Source organism: Hyla sarda, unplaced genomic scaffold, assembly GCF_029499605.1.
Source record: "Hyla sarda isolate aHylSar1 unplaced genomic scaffold, aHylSar1.hap1 scaffold_1755, whole genome shotgun sequence".
Taxonomy (NCBI): domain Eukaryota; kingdom Metazoa; phylum Chordata; class Amphibia; order Anura; family Hylidae; genus Hyla; species Hyla sarda.
In genome coordinates, this window is record NW_026608399.1 from 23,056 (window position 1) to 41,746 (window position 18,691).

Sequence of the window (18,691 nt, forward strand, 5' to 3'; positions counted from 1 at the left end):
CAGCTTTGTTGTGTATGTAACCATAGGGATTTGTGATGTCACCTAGAACCTTCACAGCAGCGACAGCTTTATGAGGAGCATCAGCACTGCTCTGCCTGAGCAGAACCATCACCGCCATAGGTTGTCAAATAACCCGGATTTAACCCACACAGGTAAGTCCAATGGGGTGCAGGCATGTCCTCTATGCTTACAGCTTCCCGTGGGTGTTGGTTTGATACCGTTTGGGGACAGCCAAGGAGGCATCTGCAGGCAACAAAGGTAGGTGTGTGCTTGTGTGTGTGTTTCCTATGCAGATCCTAAGCCCAGTGTCACATGCAAGTAGGAGGAGTAAGAAGGGTTCCTGGCAAATCCGGGTTATGGATTGCATTTAAAAAGGCCCCGTGGGAGTGCAATGGGCCCCTGTCTTGCTGCTTAGCAATAATGGTATGGGTTTAGGTTCTGCTGTGTGTACTGGTGGTTGACTGCCCCCCAGCCCAGAGTGTGCATGGAAAATTGTCTGGCAGCCTCCCTGACAGCAAGCAGTGATAGTGCCCATGAAGGGGACCTTGTTGGGCCCGCCCCTTTCACGGTTATCGCTTCTCGGCCTTTTGGCTAAGATCAAGTGTAGTATCTGTTCTTATCAGTTTAATATCTGATACGTACCCTATCTGGGGACCATATATTAAATGGATTTTTGAGAACGGGGGCCGATTTCGAAGCTTGCTTCCGTCGCCCTATGCATTGACCCGATATGGCAGTATCTTCGGGTACAGTGCACCACCCCCTTACAGGGTTAAAAAGAAAGATTCCTACTTTCATTGCTACCTGCTTGCTGGCTAGCCAGCTAGCCAGCCCTGTGGGCCTTGCTGCTGCAGCCAAAAAACAAAAGGTGGTGCTGCTGCTGCTGCTTCTGCTGCTTCTGCTTCTGCTTGTGTCTGGCCCCTGTTGGAGCGTCCAGGCACAGGACTTCTGCTGCTGCTGACTAAATGGCCTCCTTAATTGGATCATTTGAGTAGCCAGCACACCTGTGCAGGTAGGGCATGACATGATAGGCAGCTGCCTTGATAGCGGGTGGGTGCTGAATGTTCCTAATTGACAAAATAAGATTAATGCTTATGAAGAAATATAAAATCTCATCCCTTCCCCAATATCGCGCCACACCCCTACCCCTTAATTCCCTGGTTGAACTTGATGGACATATGTCTTTTTTCGACCGTACTAACTATGTAACTATGTAACATAACATGGGGGGGGGGGGGGGGTCTCCTGGCTGTTCACACAGGTGTGTCATTGCTGTACATTGACCATGCATTGCTTCTGTGGTATTGCAAAGGCAAAGACAAATGCTTCCAGCCATCCATTGCACTAATGGATTGGTCATCAGCTGGCTGTCTATGTCCCGCATCAATATAGACCAAAGTACAGAGGGTTAGGCTATGCTATTGTGCACCTACCTGATGCATCAGAAGGTGCGAGGCCCTTGCTAAATTCTGTGCACAGACTTTGAGATCTATACTTTAGACTGTATCTAAACCTGCTCCAACATGGACTGACATTCTGGCCTACTTTCAGCCGATGCGACTTGTCTGTCGCTGAACAGTCGCTTTTTATGTATTCAGCACCTATGTATAATGTTGTAAAAATGCTCTAGAAGCTAAAGTCGCAGAAATGTCACACATATTTGGCCTGCAACTTTCTGTGCGACAAATTCAGACAGGAAAAATCAGTATAAATCCTTAGAAAATTATCCCCCAGTGTCTCCATCTGCTGGCGGTATTGAATAAGCATTGCTGCACTGATGGGGTATGCATTAGACGAAAAAAAAGAAGAAAAAGAAGAATAATACGCCCAGAAAAGAGGCGAAAAGGAGAAAAACGTAAAAAAACGTGAAAAAAAAGTAAGAGGAAGAGAAGGGAAAAAAAGGTGGAAATGGGTTTAAAAGTGATTTCGGCGGAGAAATATATATATATATATATATATATATATATATATATATATATACGCGCACACACACACATATATATAAACGTATTCTCCGTTGAGATATTGCAGCCGCTGCTGTGTCCAGGCCCAGGAGCCTTAGCACTGTGCTGTGATGTCACTCAATACCACTGACATCACTAGGTGTAAACAACATCTCTCCTTTGCTGTGTATGTGACTATGGAGCTGTTTGGTGATGTCGTCTATTATGGCCTTCATAGAAGCAACAGGAGATTGTTGCATCCATCTAGAACCCTCAGAACTACAGTGCTATGATGTCACTCACTTCCACAGGCCTTGCAGAGTGTAAACAACAACAACCCAGCTTTGTTGTGTATGTAACCATAGGGATTTGTGATGTCACCTAGAACCTTCACAGCAGCGACAGCTTTATGAGGAGCATCAGCACTGCTCTGCCTGAGCAGAACCATCACCGCCATAGGTTGTCAAATAACCCGGATTTAACCCACACAGGTAAGTCCAATGGGGTGCAGGCATGTCCTCTATGCTTACAGCTTCCCGTGGGTGTTGGTTTGATACCGTTTGGGGACAGCCAAGGAGGCATCTGCAGGCAACAAAGGTAGGTGTGTGCTTGTGTGTGTGTTTCCTATGCAGATCCTAAGCCCAGTGTCACATGCAAGTAGGAGGAGTAAGAAGGGTTCCTGGCAAATCCGGGTTATGGATTGCATTTAAAAAGGCCCCGTGGGAGTGCAATGGGCCCCTGTCTTGCTGCTTAGCAATAATGGTATGGGTTTAGGTTCTGCTGTGTGTACTGGTGGTTGACTGCCCCCCAGCCCAGAGTGTGCATGGAAAATTGTCTGGCAGCCTCCCTGACAGCAAGCAGTGATAGTGCCCATGAAGGGGACCTTGTTGGGCCCGCCCCTTTCACGGTTATCGCTTCTCGGCCTTTTGGCTAAGATCAAGTGTAGTATCTGTTCTTATCAGTTTAATATCTGATACGTCCCCTATCTGGGGACCATATATTAAATGGATTTTTGAGAACGGGGGCCGATTTCGAAGCTTGCTTCCGTCGCCCTATGCATTGACCCGATATGGCAGTATCTTCGGGTACAGTGCACCACCCCCTTACAGGGTTAAAAAGAAAGATTCCTACTTTCATTGCTACCTGCTTGCTGGCTAGCCAGCTAGCCAGCCCTGTGGGCCTTGCTGCTGCAGCCAAAAAACAAAAGGTGGTGCTGCTGCTGCTGCTTCTGCTGCTTCTGCTTCTGCTTGTGTCTGGCCCCTGTTGGAGCATCCAGGCACAGGACTTCTGCTGCTGCTGACTAAATGGCCTCCTTAATTGGATCATTTGAGTAGCCAGCACACCTGTGCAGGTAGGGCATGACATGATAGGCAGCTGCCTTGATAGCGGGTGGGTGCTGAATGTTCCTAATTGACAAAATAAGATTAATGCTTATGAAGAAATATAAAATCTCATCCCTTCCCCAATATCGCGCCACACCCCTACCCCTTAATTCCCTGGTTGAACTTGATGGACATATGTCTTTTTTCGACCGTACTAACTATGTAACTATGTAACATAACATGGGGGGGGGGGGGGGGGTCTCCTGGCTGTTCACACAGGTGTGTCATTGCTGTACATTGACCATGCATTGCTTCTGTGGTATTGCAAAGGCAAAGACAAATGCTTCCAGCCATCCATTGCACTAATGGATTGGTCATCAGCTGGCTGTCTATGTCCCGCATCAATATAGACCAAAGTACAGAGGGTTAGGCTATGCTATTGTGCACCTACCTGATGCATCAGAAGGTGCGAGGCCCTTGCTAAATTCTGTGCACAGACTTTGAGATCTATACTTTAGACTGTATCTAAACCTGCTCCAACATGGACTGACATTCTGGCCTACTTTCAGCCGATGCGACTTGTCTGTCGCTGAACAGTCGCTTTTTATGTATTCAGCACCTATGTATAATGTTGTAAAAATGCTCTAGAAGCTAAAGTCGCAGAAATGTCACACATATTTGGCCTGCAACTTTCTGTGCGACAAATTCAGACAGGAAAAATCAGTATAAATCCTTAGAAAATTATCCCCCAGTGTCTCCATCTGCTGGCGGTATTGAATAAGCATTGCTGCACTGATGGGGTATGCATTAGACGAAAAAAAAGAAGAAAAAGAAGAATAATACGCCCAGAAAAGAGGCGAAAAGGAGAAAAACGTAAAAAAACGTGAAAAAAAAGTAAGAGGAAGAGAAGGGAAAAAAAGGTGGAAATGGGTTTAAAAGTGATTTCGGCGGAGAAATATATATATATATATATATATATATATATATATATATATATACGCGCACACACACACATATATATAAACGTATTCTCCGTTGAGATATTGCAGCCGCTGCTGTGTCCAGGCCCAGGAGCCTTAGCACTGTGCTGTGATGTCACTCAATACCACTGACATCACTAGGTGTAAACAACATCTCTCCTTTGCTGTGTATGTGACTATGGAGCTGTTTGGTGATGTCGTCTATTATGGCCTTCATAGAAGCAACAGGAGATTGTTGCATCCATCTAGAACCCTCAGAACTACAGTGCTATGATGTCACTCACTTCCACAGGCCTTGCAGAGTGTAAACAACAACAACCCAGCTTTGTTGTGTATGTAACCATAGGGATTTGTGATGTCACCTAGAACCTTCACAGCAGCGACAGCTTTATGAGGAGCATCAGCACTGCTCTGCCTGAGCAGAACCATCACCGCCATAGGTTGTCAAATAACCCGGATTTAACCCACACAGGTAAGTCCAATGGGGTGCAGGCATGTCCTCTATGCTTACAGCTTCCCGTGGGTGTTGGTTTGATACCGTTTGGGGACAGCCAAGGAGGCATCTGCAGGCAACAAAGGTAGGTGTGTGCTTGTGTGTGTGTTTCCTATGCAGATCCTAAGCCCAGTGTCACATGCAAGTAGGAGGAGTAAGAAGGGTTCCTGGCAAATCCGGGTTATGGATTGCATTTAAAAAGGCCCCGTGGGAGTGCAATGGGCCCCTGTCTTGCTGCTTAGCAATAATGGTATGGGTTTAGGTTCTGCTGTGTGTACTGGTGGTTGACTGCCCCCCAGCCCAGAGTGTGCATGGAAAATTGTCTGGCAGCCTCCCTGACAGCAAGCAGTGATAGTGCCCATGAAGGGGACCTTGTTGGGCCCGCCCCTTTCACGGTTATCGCTTCTCGGCCTTTTGGCTAAGATCAAGTGTAGTATCTGTTCTTATCAGTTTAATATCTGATACGTCCCCTATCTGGGGACCATATATTAAATGGATTTTTGAGAACGGGGGCCGATTTCGAAGCTTGCTTCCGTCGCCCTATGCATTGACCCGATATGGCAGTATCTTCGGGTACAGTGCACCACCCCCTTACAGGGTTAAAAAGAAAGATTCCTACTTTCATTGCTACCTGCTTGCTGGCTAGCCAGCTAGCCAGCCCTGTGGGCCTTGCTGCTGCAGCCAAAAAACAAAAGGTGGTGCTGCTGCTGCTGCTTCTGCTGCTTCTGCTTCTGCTTGTGTCTGGCCCCTGTTGGAGCGTCCAGGCACAGGACTTCTGCTGCTGCTGACTAAATGGCCTCCTTAATTGGATCATTTGAGTAGCCAGCACACCTGTGCAGGTAGGGCATGACATGATAGGCAGCTGCCTTGATAGCGGGTGGGTGCTGAATGTTCCTAATTGACAAAATAAGATTAATGCTTATGAAGAAATATAAAATCTCATCCCTTCCCCAATATCGCGCCACACCCCTACCCCTTAATTCCCTGGTTGAACTTGATGGACATATGTCTTTTTTCGACCGTACTAACTATGTAACTATGTAACATAACATGGGGGGGGGGGGGGGGGGGTCTCCTGGCTGTTCACACAGGTGTGTCATTGCTGTACATTGACCATGCATTGCTTCTGTGGTATTGCAAAGGCAAAGACAAATGCTTCCAGCCATCCATTGCACTAATGGATTGGTCATCAGCTGGCTGTCTATGTCCCGCATCAATATAGACCAAAGTACAGAGGGTTAGGCTATGCTATTGTGCACCTACCTGATGCATCAGAAGGTGCGAGGCCCTTGCTAAATTCTGTGCACAGACTTTGAGATCTATACTTTAGACTGTATCTAAACCTGCTCCAACATGGACTGACATTCTGGCCTACTTTCAGCCGATGCGACTTGTCTGTCGCTGAACAGTCGCTTTTTATGTATTCAGCACCTATGTATAATGTTGTAAAAATGCTCTAGAAGCTAAAGTCGCAGAAATGTCACACATATTTGGCCTGCAACTTTCTGTGCGACAAATTCAGACAGGAAAAATCAGTATAAATCCTTAGAAAATTATCCCCCAGTGTCTCCATCTGCTGGCGGTATTGAATAAGCATTGCTGCACTGATGGGGTATGCATTAGACGAAAAAAAAGAAGAAAAAGAAGAATAATACGCCCAGAAAAGAGGCGAAAAGGAGAAAAACGTAAAAAAACGTGAAAAAAAAGTAAGAGGAAGAGAAGGGAAAAAAAGGTGGAAATGGGTTTAAAAGTGATTTCGGCGGAGAAATATATATATATATATATATATATATATATATATATACGCGCACACACACACATATATATAAACGTATTCTCCGTTGAGATATTGCAGCCGCTGCTGTGTCCAGGCCCAGGAGCCTTAGCACTGTGCTGTGATGTCACTCAATACCACTGACATCACTAGGTGTAAACAACATCTCTCCTTTGCTGTGTATGTGACTATGGAGCTGTTTGGTGATGTCGTCTATTATGGCCTTCATAGAAGCAACAGGAGATTGTTGCATCCATCTAGATCCCTCAGAACTACAGTGCTATGATGTCACTCACTTCCACAGGCCTTGCAGAGTGTAAACAACAACAACCCAGCTTTGTTGTGTATGTAACCATAGGGATTTGTGATGTCACCTAGAACCTTCACAGCAGCGACAGCTTTATGAGGAGCATCAGCACTGCTCTGCCTGAGCAGAACCATCACCGCCATAGGTTGTCAAATAACCCGGATTTAACCCACACAGGTAAGTCCAATGGGGTGCAGGCATGTCCTCTATGCTTACAGCTTCCCGTGGGTGTTGGTTTGATACCGTTTGGGGACAGCCAAGGAGGCATCTGCAGGCAACAAAGGTAGGTGTGTGCTTGTGTGTGTGTTTCCTATGCAGATCCTAAGCCCAGTGTCACATGCAAGTAGGAGGAGTAAGAAGGGTTCCTGGCAAATCCGGGTTATGGATTGCATTTAAAAAGGCCCCGTGGGAGTGCAATGGGCCCCTGTCTTGCTGCTTAGCAATAATGGTATGGGTTTAGGTTCTGCTGTGTGTACTGGTGGTTGACTGCCCCCCAGCCCAGAGTGTGCATGGAAAATTGTCTGGCAGCCTCCCTGACAGCAAGCAGTGATAGTGCCCATGAAGGGGACCTTGTTGGGCCCGCCCCTTTCACGGTTATCGCTTCTCGGCCTTTTGGCTAAGATCAAGTGTAGTATCTGTTCTTATCAGTTTAATATCTGATACGTCCCCTATCTGGGGACCATATATTAAATGGATTTTTGAGAACGGGGGCCGATTTCGAAGCTTGCTTCCGTCGCCCTATGCATTGACCCGATATGGCAGTATCTTCGGGTACAGTGCACCACCCCCTTACAGGGTTAAAAAGAAAGATTCCTACTTTCATTGCTACCTGCTTGCTGGCTAGCCAGCTAGCCAGCCCTGTGGGCCTTGCTGCTGCAGCCAAAAAACAAAAGGTGGTGCTGCTGCTGCTGCTTCTGCTGCTTCTGCTTCTGCTTGTGTCTGGCCCCTGTTGGAGCGTCCAGGCACAGGACTTCTGCTGCTGCTGACTAAATGGCCTCCTTAATTGGATCATTTGAGTAGCCAGCACACCTGTGCAGGTAGGGCATGACATGATAGGCAGCTGCCTTGATAGCGGGTGGGTGCTGAATGTTCCTAATTGACAAAATAAGATTAATGCTTATGAAGAAATATAAAATCTCATCCCTTCCCCAATATCGCGCCACACCCCTACCCCTTAATTCCCTGGTTGAACTTGATGGACATATGTCTTTTTTCGACCGTACTAACTATGTAACTATGTAACATAACATGGGTGGGGGGGGGGGGGTCTCCTGGCTGTTCACACAGGTGTGTCATTGCTGTACATTGACCATGCATTGCTTCTGTGGTATTGCAAAGGCAAAGACAAATGCTTCCAGCCATCCATTGCACTAATGGATTGGTCATCAGCTGGCTGTCTATGTCCCGCATCAATATAGACCAAAGTACAGAGGGTTAGGCTATGCTATTGTGCACCTACCTGATGCATCAGAAGGTGCGAGGCCCTTGCTAAATTCTGTGCACAGACTTTGAGATCTATACTTTAGACTGTATCTAAACCTGCTCCAACATGGACTGACATTCTGGCCTACTTTCAGCCGATGCGACTTGTCTGTCGCTGAACAGTCGCTTTTTATGTATTCAGCACCTATGTATAATGTTGTAAAAATGCTCTAGAAGCTAAAGTCGCAGAAATGTCACACATATTTGGCCTGCAACTTTCTGTGCGACAAATTCAGACAGGAAAAATCAGTATAAATCCTTAGAAAATTATCCCCCAGTGTCTCCATCTGCTGGCGGTATTGAATAAGCATTGCTGCACTGATGGGGTATGCATTAGACGAAAAAAAAGAAGAAAAAGAAGAATAATACGCCCAGAAAAGAGGCGAAAAGGAGAAAAACGTAAAAAAACGTGAAAAAAAAGTAAGAGGAAGAGAAGGGAAAAAAAGGTGGAAATGGGTTTAAAAGTGATTTCGGCGGAGAAATATATATATATATATATATATATATATATATATATATATATACGCGCACACACACACATATATATAAACGTATTCTCCGTTGAGATATTGCAGCCGCTGCTGTGTCCAGGCCCAGGAGCCTTAGCACTGTGCTGTGATGTCACTCAATACCACTGACATCACTAGGTGTAAACAACATCTCTCCTTTGCTGTGTATGTGACTATGGAGCTGTTTGGTGATGTCGTCTATTATGGCCTTCATAGAAGCAACAGGAGATTGTTGCATCCATCTAGAACCCTCAGAACTACAGTGCTATGATGTCACTCACTTCCACAGGCCTTGCAGAGTGTAAACAACAACAACCCAGCTTTGTTGTGTATGTAACCATAGGGATTTGTGATGTCACCTAGAACCTTCACAGCAGCGACAGCTTTATGAGGAGCATCAGCACTGCTCTGCCTGAGCAGAACCATCACCGCCATAGGTTGTCAAATAACCCGGATTTAACCCACACAGGTAAGTCCAATGGGGTGCAGGCATGTCCTCTATGCTTACAGCTTCCCGTGGGTGTTGGTTTGATACCGTTTGGGGACAGCCAAGGAGGCATCTGCAGGCAACAAAGGTAGGTGTGTGCTTGTGTGTGTGTTTCCTATGCAGATCCTAAGCCCAGTGTCACATGCAAGTAGGAGGAGTAAGAAGGGTTCCTGGCAAATCCGGGTTATGGATTGCATTTAAAAAGGCCCCGTGGGAGTGCAATGGGCCCCTGTCTTGCTGCTTAGCAATAATGGTATGGGTTTAGGTTCTGCTGTGTGTACTGGTGGTTGACTGCCCCCCAGCCCAGAGTGTGCATGGAAAATTGTCTGGCAGCCTCCCTGACAGCAAGCAGTGATAGTGCCCATGAAGGGGACCTTGTTGGGCCCGCCCCTTTCACGGTTATCGCTTCTCGGCCTTTTGGCTAAGATCAAGTGTAGTATCTGTTCTTATCAGTTTAATATCTGATACGTCCCCTATCTGGGGACCATATATTAAATGGATTTTTGAGAACGGGGGCCGATTTCGAAGCTTGCTTCCGTCGCCCTATGCATTGACCCGATATGGCAGTATCTTCGGGTACAGTGCACCACCCCCTTACAGGGTTAAAAAGAAAGATTCCTACTTTCATTGCTACCTGCTTGCTGGCTAGCCAGCTAGCCAGCCCTGTGGGCCTTGCTGCTGCAGCCAAAAAACAAAAGGTGGTGCTGCTGCTGCTGCTTCTGCTGCTTCTGCTTCTGCTTGTGTCTGGCCCCTGTTGGAGCGTCCAGGCACAGGACTTCTGCTGCTGCTGACTAAATGGCCTCCTTAATTGGATCATTTGAGTAGCCAGCACACCTGTGCAGGTAGGGCATGACATGATAGGCAGCTGCCTTGATAGCGGGTGGGTGCTGAATGTTCCTAATTGACAAAATAAGATTAATGCTTATGAAGAAATATAAAATCTCATCCCTTCCCCAATATCGCGCCACACCCCTACCCCTTAATTCCCTGGTTGAACTTGATGGACATATGTCTTTTTTCGACCGTACTAACTATGTAACTATGTAACATAACATGGGGGGGGGGGGGGGGTCTCCTGGCTGTTCACACAGGTGTGTCATTGCTGTACATTGACCATGCATTGCTTCTGTGGTATTGCAAAGGCAAAGACAAATGCTTCCAGCCATCCATTGCACTAATGGATTGGTCATCAGCTGGCTGTCTATGTCCCGCATCAATATAGACCAAAGTACAGAGGGTTAGGCTATGCTATTGTGCACCTACCTGATGCATCAGAAGGTGCGAGGCCCTTGCTAAATTCTGTGCACAGACTTTGAGATCTATACTTTAGACTGTATCTAAACCTGCTCCAACATGGACTGACATTCTGGCCTACTTTCAGCCGATGCGACTTGTCTGTCGCTGAACAGTCGCTTTTTATGTATTCAGCACCTATGTATAATGTTGTAAAAATGCTCTAGAAGCTAAAGTCGCAGAAATGTCACACATATTTGGCCTGCAACTTTCTGTGCGACAAATTCAGACAGGAAAAATCAGTATAAATCCTTAGAAAATTATCCCCCAGTGTCTCCATCTGCTGGCGGTATTGAATAAGCATTGCTGCACTGATGGGGTATGCATTAGACGAAAAAAAAGAAGAAAAAGAAGAATAATACGCCCAGAAAAGAGGCGAAAAGGAGAAAAACGTAAAAAAACGTGAAAAAAAAGTAAGAGGAAGAGAAGGGAAAAAAAGGTGGAAATGGGTTTAAAAGTGATTTTGGCGGAGAAATATATATATATATATATATATATATATATATATATATATATATATACGCGCACACACACACATATATATAAACGTATTCTCCGTTGAGATATTGCAGCCGCTGCTGTGTCCAGGCCCAGGAGCCTTAGCACTGTGCTGTGATGTCACTCAATACCACTGACATCACTAGGTGTAAACAACATGTCTCCTTTGCTGTGTATGTGACTATGGAGCTGTTTGGTGATGTCGTCTATTATGGCCTTCATAGAAGCAACAGGAGATTGTTGCATCCATCTAGAACCCTCAGAACTACAGTGCTATGATGTCACTCACTTCCACAGGCCTTGCAGAGTGTAAACAACAACAACCCAGCTTTGTTGTGTATGTAACCATAGGGATTTGTGATGTCACCTAGAACCTTCACAGCAGCGACAGCTTTATGAGGAGCATCAGCACTGCTCTGCCTGAGCAGAACCATCACCGCCATAGGTTGTCAAATAACCCGGATTTAACCCACACAGGTAAGTCCAATGGGGTGCAGGCATGTCCTCTATGCTTACAGCTTCCCGTGGGTGTTGGTTTGATACCGTTTGGGGACAGCCAAGGAGGCATCTGCAGGCAACAAAGGTAGGTGTGTGCTTGTGTGTGTGTTTCCTATGCAGATCCTAAGCCCAGTGTCACATGCAAGTAGGAGGAGTAAGAAGGGTTCCTGGCAAATCCGGGTTATGGATTGCATTTAAAAAGGCCCCGTGGGAGTGCAATGGGCCCCTGTCTTGCTGCTTAGCAATAATGGTATGGGTTTAGGTTCTGCTGTGTGTACTGGTGGTTGACTGCCCCCCAGCCCAGAGTGTGCATGGAAAATTGTCTGGCAGCCTCCCTGACAGCAAGCAGTGATAGTGCCCATGAAGGGGACCTTGTTGGGCCCGCCCCTTTCACGGTTATCGCTTCTCGGCCTTTTGGCTAAGATCAAGTGTAGTATCTGTTCTTATCAGTTTAATATCTGATACGTCCCCTATCTGGGGACCATATATTAAATGGATTTTTGAGAACGGGGGCCGATTTCGAAGCTTGCTTCCGTCGCCCTATGCATTGACCCGATATGGCAGTATCTTCGGGTACAGTGCACCACCCCCTTACAGGGTTAAAAAGAAAGATTCCTACTTTCATTGCTACCTGCTTGCTGGCTAGCCAGCTAGCCAGCCCTGTGGGCCTTGCTGCTGCAGCCAAAAAACAAAAGGTGGTGCTGCTGCTGCTGCTTCTGCTGCTTCTGCTTGTGTCTGGCTGCTGTTGGAGCGTCCAGGCACAGGACTTCTGCTGCTGACTAAATGGCCTCCTTAATTGGATCATTTGAGTAGCCAGCACACCTGTGCAGGTAGGGCATGACATGATAGGCAGCTGCCTTGATAGCGGGTGGGTGCTGAATGTTCCTAATTGACAAAATAAGATTAATGCTTATGAAGAAATATAAAATCTCATCCCTTCCCCAATATCGCACCACACCCCTACCCCTTAATTCCCTGGTTGAACTTGATGGACATATGTCTTTTTTCGACCGTACTAACTATGTAACTATGTAACATAACATGGGGGGGGGTGGGGGGGTCTCCTGGCTGTTCACACAGGTGTGTCATTGCTGTACATTGACCATGCATTGCTTCTGTGGTATTGCAAAGGCAAAGACAAATGCTTCCAGCCATCCATTGCACTAATGGATTGGTCATCAGCTGGCTGTCTATGTCCCGCATCAATATAGACCAAAGTACAGAGGGTTAGGCTATGCTATTGTGCACCTACCTGATGCATCAGAAGGTGCGAGGCCCTTGCTAAATTCTGTGCACAGACTTTGAGATCTATACTTTAGACTGTATCTAAACCTGCTCCAACATGGACTGACATTCTGGCCTACTTTCAGCCGATGCGACTTGTCTGTCGCTGAACAGTCGCTTTTTATGTATTCAGCACCTATGTATAATGTTGTAAAAATGCTCTAGAAGCTAAAGTCGCAGAAATGTCACACATATTTGGCCTGCAACTTTCTGTGCGACAAATTCAGACAGGAAAAATCAGTATAAATCCTTAGAAAATTATCCCCCAGTGTCTCCATCTGCTGGCGGTATTGAATAAGCATTGCTGCACTGATGGGGTATGCATTAGACGAAAAAAAAGAAGAAAAAGAAGAATAATACGCCCAGAAAAGAGGCGAAAAGGAGAAAAACGTAAAAAAACGTGAAAAAAAAGTAAGAGGAAGAGAAGGGAAAAAAAGGTGGAAATGGGTTTAAAAGTGATTTCGGCGGAGAAATATATATATATATATATATATATATATATATATATATATATATATATATATACGCGCACACACACACATATATATAAACGTATTCTCCGTTGAGATATTGCAGCCGCTGCTGTGTCCAGGCCCAGGAGCCTTAGCACTGTGCTGTGATGTCACTCAATACCACTGACATCACTAGGTGTAAACAACATCTCTCCTTTGCTGTGTATGTGACTATGGAGCTGTTTGGTGATGTCGTCTATTATGGCCTTCATAGAAGCAACAGGAGATTGTTGCATCCATCTAGAACCCTCAGAACTACAGTGCTATGATGTCACTCACTTCCACAGGCCTTGCAGAGTGTAAACAACAACAACCCAGCTTTGTTGTGTATGTAACCATAGGGATTTGTGATGTCACCTAGAACCTTCACAGCAGCGACAGCTTTATGAGGAGCATCAGCACTGCTCTGCCTGAGCAGAACCATCACTGCCATAGGTTGTCAAATAACCCGGATTTAACCCACACAGGTAAGTCCAATGGGGTGCAGGCATGTCCTCTATGCTTACAGCTTCCCGTGGGTGTTGGTTTGATACCGTTTGGGGACAGCCAAGGAGGCATCTGCAGGCAACAAAGGTAGGTGTGTGCTTGTGTGTGTGTTTCCTATGCAGATCCTAAGCCCAGTGTCACATGCAAGTAGGAGGAGTAAGAAGGGTTCCTGGCAAATCCGGGTTATGGATTGCATTTAAAAAGGCCCCGTGGGAGTGCAATGGGCCCCTGTCTTGCTGCTTAGCAATAATGGTATGGGTTTAGGTTCTGCTGTGTGTACTGGTGGTTGACTGCCCCCCAGCCCAGAGTGTGCATGGAAAATTGTCTGGCAGCCTCCCTGACAGCAAGCAGTGATAGTGCCCATGAAGGGGACCTTGTTGGGCCCGCCCCTTTCACGGTTATCGCTTCTCGGCCTTTTGGCTAAGATCAAGTGTAGTATCTGTTCTTATCAGTTTAATATCTGATACGTCCCCTATCTGGGGACCATATATTAAATGGATTTTTGAGAACGGGGGCCGATTTCGAAGCTTGCTTCCGTCGCCCTATGCATTGACCCGATATGGCAGTATCTTCGGGTACAGTGCACCACCCCCTTACAGGGTTAAAAAGAAAGATTCCTACTTTCATTGCTACCTGCTTGCTGGCTAGCCAGCTAGCCAGCCCTGTGGGCCTTGCTGCTGCAGCCAAAAAACAAAAGGTGGTGCTGCTGCTGCTGCTTCTGCTGCTTCTGCTTGTGTCTGGCCGCTGTTGGAGCGTCCAGGCACAGGACTTCTGCTGCTGCTGACTAAATGGCCTCCTTAATTGGATCATTTGAGTAGCCAGCACACCTGTGCAGGTAGGGCATGACATGATAGGCAGCTGCCTTGATAGCGGGTGGGTGCTGAATGTTCCTAATTGACAAAATAAGATTAATGCTTATGAAGAAATATAAAATCTCATCCCTTCCCCAATATCGCGCCACACCCCTACCCCTTAATTCCCTGGTTGAACTTGATGGACATATGTCTTTTTTCGACCGTACTAACTATGTAACTATGTAACATAACATGGGGGGGGGGGGGGTCTCCTGGCTGTTCACACAGGTGTGTCATTGCTGTACATTGACCATGCATTGCTTCTGTGGTATTGCAAAGGCAAAGACAAATGCTTCCAGCCATCCATTGCACTAATGGATTGGTCATCAGCTGGCTGTCTATGTCCCGCATCAATATAGACCAAAGTACAGAGGGTTAGGCTATGCTATTGTGCACCTACCTGATGCATCAGAAGGTGCGAGGCCCTTGCTAAATTCTGTGCACAGACTTTGAGATCTATACTTTAGACTGTATCTAAACCTGCTCCAACATGGACTGACATTCTGGCCTACTTTCAGCCGATGCGACTTGTCTGTCGCTGAACAGTCGCTTTTTATGTATTCAGCACCTATGTATAATGTTGTAAAAATGCTCTAGAAGCTAAAGTCGCAGAAATGTCACACATATTTGGCCTGCAACTTTCTGTGCGACAAATTCAGACAGGAAAAATCAGTATAAATCCTTAGAAAATTATCCCCCAGTGTCTCCATCTGCTGGCGGTATTGAATAAGCATTGCTGCACTGATGGGGTATGCATTAGACGAAAAAAAAGAAGAAAAAGAAGAATAATACGCCCAGAAAAGAGGCGAAAAGGAGAAAAACGTAAAAAAACGTGAAAAAAAAGTAAGAGGAAGAGAAGGGAAAAAAAGGTGGAAATGGGTTTAAAAGTGATTTCGGCGGAGAAATATATATATATATATATATATATATATATATATATATATATATATATATATACGCGCACACACACACATATATATAAACGTATTCTCCGTTGAGATATTGCAGCCGCTGCTGTGTCCAGGCCCAGGAGCCTTAGCACTGTGCTGTGATGTCACTCAATACCACTGACATCACTAGGTGTAAACAACATCTCTCCTTTGCTGTGTATGTGACTATGGAGCTGTTTGGTGATGTCGTCTATTATGGCCTTCATAGAAGCAACAGGAGATTGTTGCATCCATCTAGAACCCTCAGAACTACAGTGCTATGATGTCACTCACTTCCACAGGCCTTGCAGAGTGTAAACAACAACAACCCAGCTTTGTTGTGTATGTAACCATAGGGATTTGTGATGTCACCTAGAACCTTCACAGCAGCGACAGCTTTATGAGGAGCATCAGCACTGCTCTGCCTGAGCAGAACCATCACCGCCATAGGTTGTCAAATAACCCGGATTTAACCCACACAGGTAAGTCCAATGGGGTGCAGGCATGTCCTCTATGCTTACAGCTTCCCGTGGGTGTTGGTTTGATACCGTTTGGGGACAGCCAAGGAGGCATCTGCAGGCAACAAAGGTAGGTGTGTGCTTGTGTGTGTGTTTCCTATGCAGATCCTAAGCCCAGTGTCACATGCAAGTAGGAGGAGTAAGAAGGGTTCCTGGCAAATCCGGGTTATGGATTGCATTTAAAAAGGCCCCGTGGGAGTGCAATGGGCCCCTGTCTTGCTGCTTAGCAATAATGGTATGGGTTTAGGTTCTGCTGTGTGTACTGGTGGTTGACTGCCCCCCAGCCCAGAGTGTGCATGGAAAATTGTCTGGCAGCCTCCCTGACAGCAAGCAGTGATAGTGCCCATGAAGGGGACCTTGTTGGGCCCGCCCCTTTCACGGTTATCGCTTCTCGGCCTTTTGGCTAAGATCAAGTGTAGTATCTGTTCTTATCAGTTTAATATCTGATACGTCCCCTATCTGGGGACCATATATTAAATGGATTTTTGAGAACGGGGGCCGATTTCGAAGCTTGCTTTCGTCGCCCTATGCATTGACCCGATATGGCAGTATCTTCGGGTACAGTGCACCACCCCCTTACAGGGTTAAAAAGAAAGATTCCTACTTTCATTGCTACCTGCTTGCTGGCTAGCCAGCTAGCCAGCCCTGTGGGCCTTGCTGCTGCAGCCAAAAAACAAAAGGTGGTGCTGCTGCTGCTGCTTCTGCTGCTTCTGCTTGTGTCTGGCCGCTGTTGGAGCGTCCAGGCACAGGACTTCTGCTGCTGCTGACTAAATGGCCTCCTTAATTGGATCATTTGAGTAGCCAGCACACCTGTGCAGGTAGGGCATGACATGATAGGCAGCTGCCTTGATAGCGGGTGGGTGCTGAATGTTCCTAATTGACAAAATAAGATTAATGCTTATGAAGAAATATAAAATCTCATCCCTTCCCCAATATCGCGCCACACCCCTACCCCTTAATTCCCTGGTTGAACTTGATGGACATATGTCTTTTTTCGACCGTACTAACTATGTAACTATGTAACATAACATGGGGGGGGGGGGGGGGGTCTCCTGGCTGTTCACACAGGTGTGTCATTGCTGTACATTGACCATGCATTGCTTCTGTGGTATTGCAAAGGCAAAGACAAATGCTTCCAGCCATCCATTGCACTAATGGATTGGTCATCAGCTGGCTGTCTATGTCCCGCATCAATATAGACCAAAGTACAGAGGGTTAGGCTATGCTATTGTGCACCTACCTGATGCATCAGAAGGTGCGAGGCCCTTGCTAAATTCTGTGCACAGACTTTGAGATCTATACTTTAGACTGTATCTAAACCTGCTCCAACATGGACTGACATTCTGGCCTACTTTCAGCCGATGCGACTTGTCTGTCGCTGAACAGTCGCTTTTTATGTATTCAGCACCTATGTATAATGTTGTAAAAATGCTCTAGAAGCTAAAGTCGCAGAAATGTCACACATATTTGGCCTGCAACTTTATGTGCGACAAACTCAGACAGGAAAAATCAGTATAAATCCTTAGAAAATTATCCCCCAGTGTCTCCATCTGCTGGCGGTATTGAATAAGCATTGCTGCACTGATGGGGTATGCATTAGACGAAAAAAAAGAAGAAAAAGAAGAATAATACGCCCAGAAAAGAGGCGAAAAGGAGAAAAACGTAAAAAAACGTGAAAAAAAAGTAAGAGGAAGAGAAGGGAAAAAAAGGTGGAAATGGGTTTAAAAGTGATTTCGGCGGAGAAATATATATATATATATATATATATATATATATATATACGCGCACACACACACATATATATAAACGTATTCTCCGTTGAGATATTGCAGCCGCTGCTGTGTCCAGGCCCAGGAGCCTTAGCACTGTGCTGTGATGTCACTCAATACCACTGACATCACTAGGTGTAAACAACATCTCTCCTTTGCTGTGTATGTGACTATGGAGCTGTTTGGTGATGTCGTCTATTATGGCCTTCATAGAAGCAACAGGAGATTGTTGCATCCATCTAGAACCCTCAGAACTACAGTGCTATGATGTCACTCACTTCCACAGGCCTTGCAGAGTGTAAACAACAACAACCCAGCTTTGTTGTGTATGTAACCATAGGGATTTGTGATGTCACCTAGAACCTTCACAGCAGCGACAGCTTTATGAGGAGCATCAGCACTGCTCTGCCTGAGCAGAACCATCACCGCCATAGGTTGTCAAATAACCCGGATTTAACCCACACAGGTAAGTCCAATGGGGTGCAGGCATGTCCTCTATGCTTACAGCTTCCCGTGGGTGTTGGTTTGATACCGTTTGGGGACAGCCAAGGAGGCATCTGCAGGCAACAAAGGTAGGTGTGTGCTTGTGTGTGTGTTTCCTATGCAGATCCTAAGCCCAGTGTCACATGCAAGTAGGAGGAGTAAGAAGGGTTCCTGGCAAATCCGGGTTATGGATTGCATTTAAAAAGGCCCCGTGGGAGTGCAATGGGCCCCTGTCTTGCTGCTTAGCAATAATGGTATGGGTTTAGGTTC

At 46.1% G+C, this 18,691-nt stretch overlaps 8 non-coding genes across 8 annotated transcripts; all 8 read left to right on the forward strand.

The window, feature by feature from the left end:
* The first annotated feature begins 571 nt into the window (after nt 1-571).
* On the forward strand, nt 572-762 carry LOC130313377 (U2 spliceosomal RNA). Its single transcript, XR_008861309.1, has one exon. It is a non-coding gene; the product is annotated as a U2 spliceosomal RNA (small nuclear RNA).
* A 2,091-nt stretch (nt 763-2,853) lies between these two features.
* LOC130313355 (U2 spliceosomal RNA) lies at nt 2,854-3,044 on the forward strand. Its single transcript, XR_008861289.1, has one exon. It is a non-coding gene; the product is annotated as a U2 spliceosomal RNA (small nuclear RNA).
* Nucleotides 3,045-5,136: 2,092 nt separating this feature from the next.
* LOC130313356 (U2 spliceosomal RNA) lies at nt 5,137-5,327 on the forward strand. The gene has a single exon (XR_008861290.1). It is a non-coding gene; the product is annotated as a U2 spliceosomal RNA (small nuclear RNA).
* A 2,088-nt stretch (nt 5,328-7,415) lies between these two features.
* On the forward strand, nt 7,416-7,606 carry LOC130313357 (U2 spliceosomal RNA). The gene has a single exon (XR_008861291.1). It is a non-coding gene; the product is annotated as a U2 spliceosomal RNA (small nuclear RNA).
* Nucleotides 7,607-9,698: 2,092 nt separating this feature from the next.
* On the forward strand, nt 9,699-9,889 carry LOC130313358 (U2 spliceosomal RNA). Its single transcript, XR_008861292.1, has one exon. It is a non-coding gene; the product is annotated as a U2 spliceosomal RNA (small nuclear RNA).
* A 2,095-nt stretch (nt 9,890-11,984) lies between these two features.
* LOC130313361 (U2 spliceosomal RNA) lies at nt 11,985-12,175 on the forward strand. The gene has a single exon (XR_008861294.1). It is a non-coding gene; the product is annotated as a U2 spliceosomal RNA (small nuclear RNA).
* Nucleotides 12,176-14,268: 2,093 nt separating this feature from the next.
* LOC130313362 (U2 spliceosomal RNA) lies at nt 14,269-14,459 on the forward strand. The gene has a single exon (XR_008861295.1). It is a non-coding gene; the product is annotated as a U2 spliceosomal RNA (small nuclear RNA).
* A 2,093-nt stretch (nt 14,460-16,552) lies between these two features.
* On the forward strand, nt 16,553-16,743 carry LOC130313376 (U2 spliceosomal RNA). Its single transcript, XR_008861308.1, has one exon. It is a non-coding gene; the product is annotated as a U2 spliceosomal RNA (small nuclear RNA).
* Nucleotides 16,744-18,691: the final 1,948 nt, after the last annotated feature.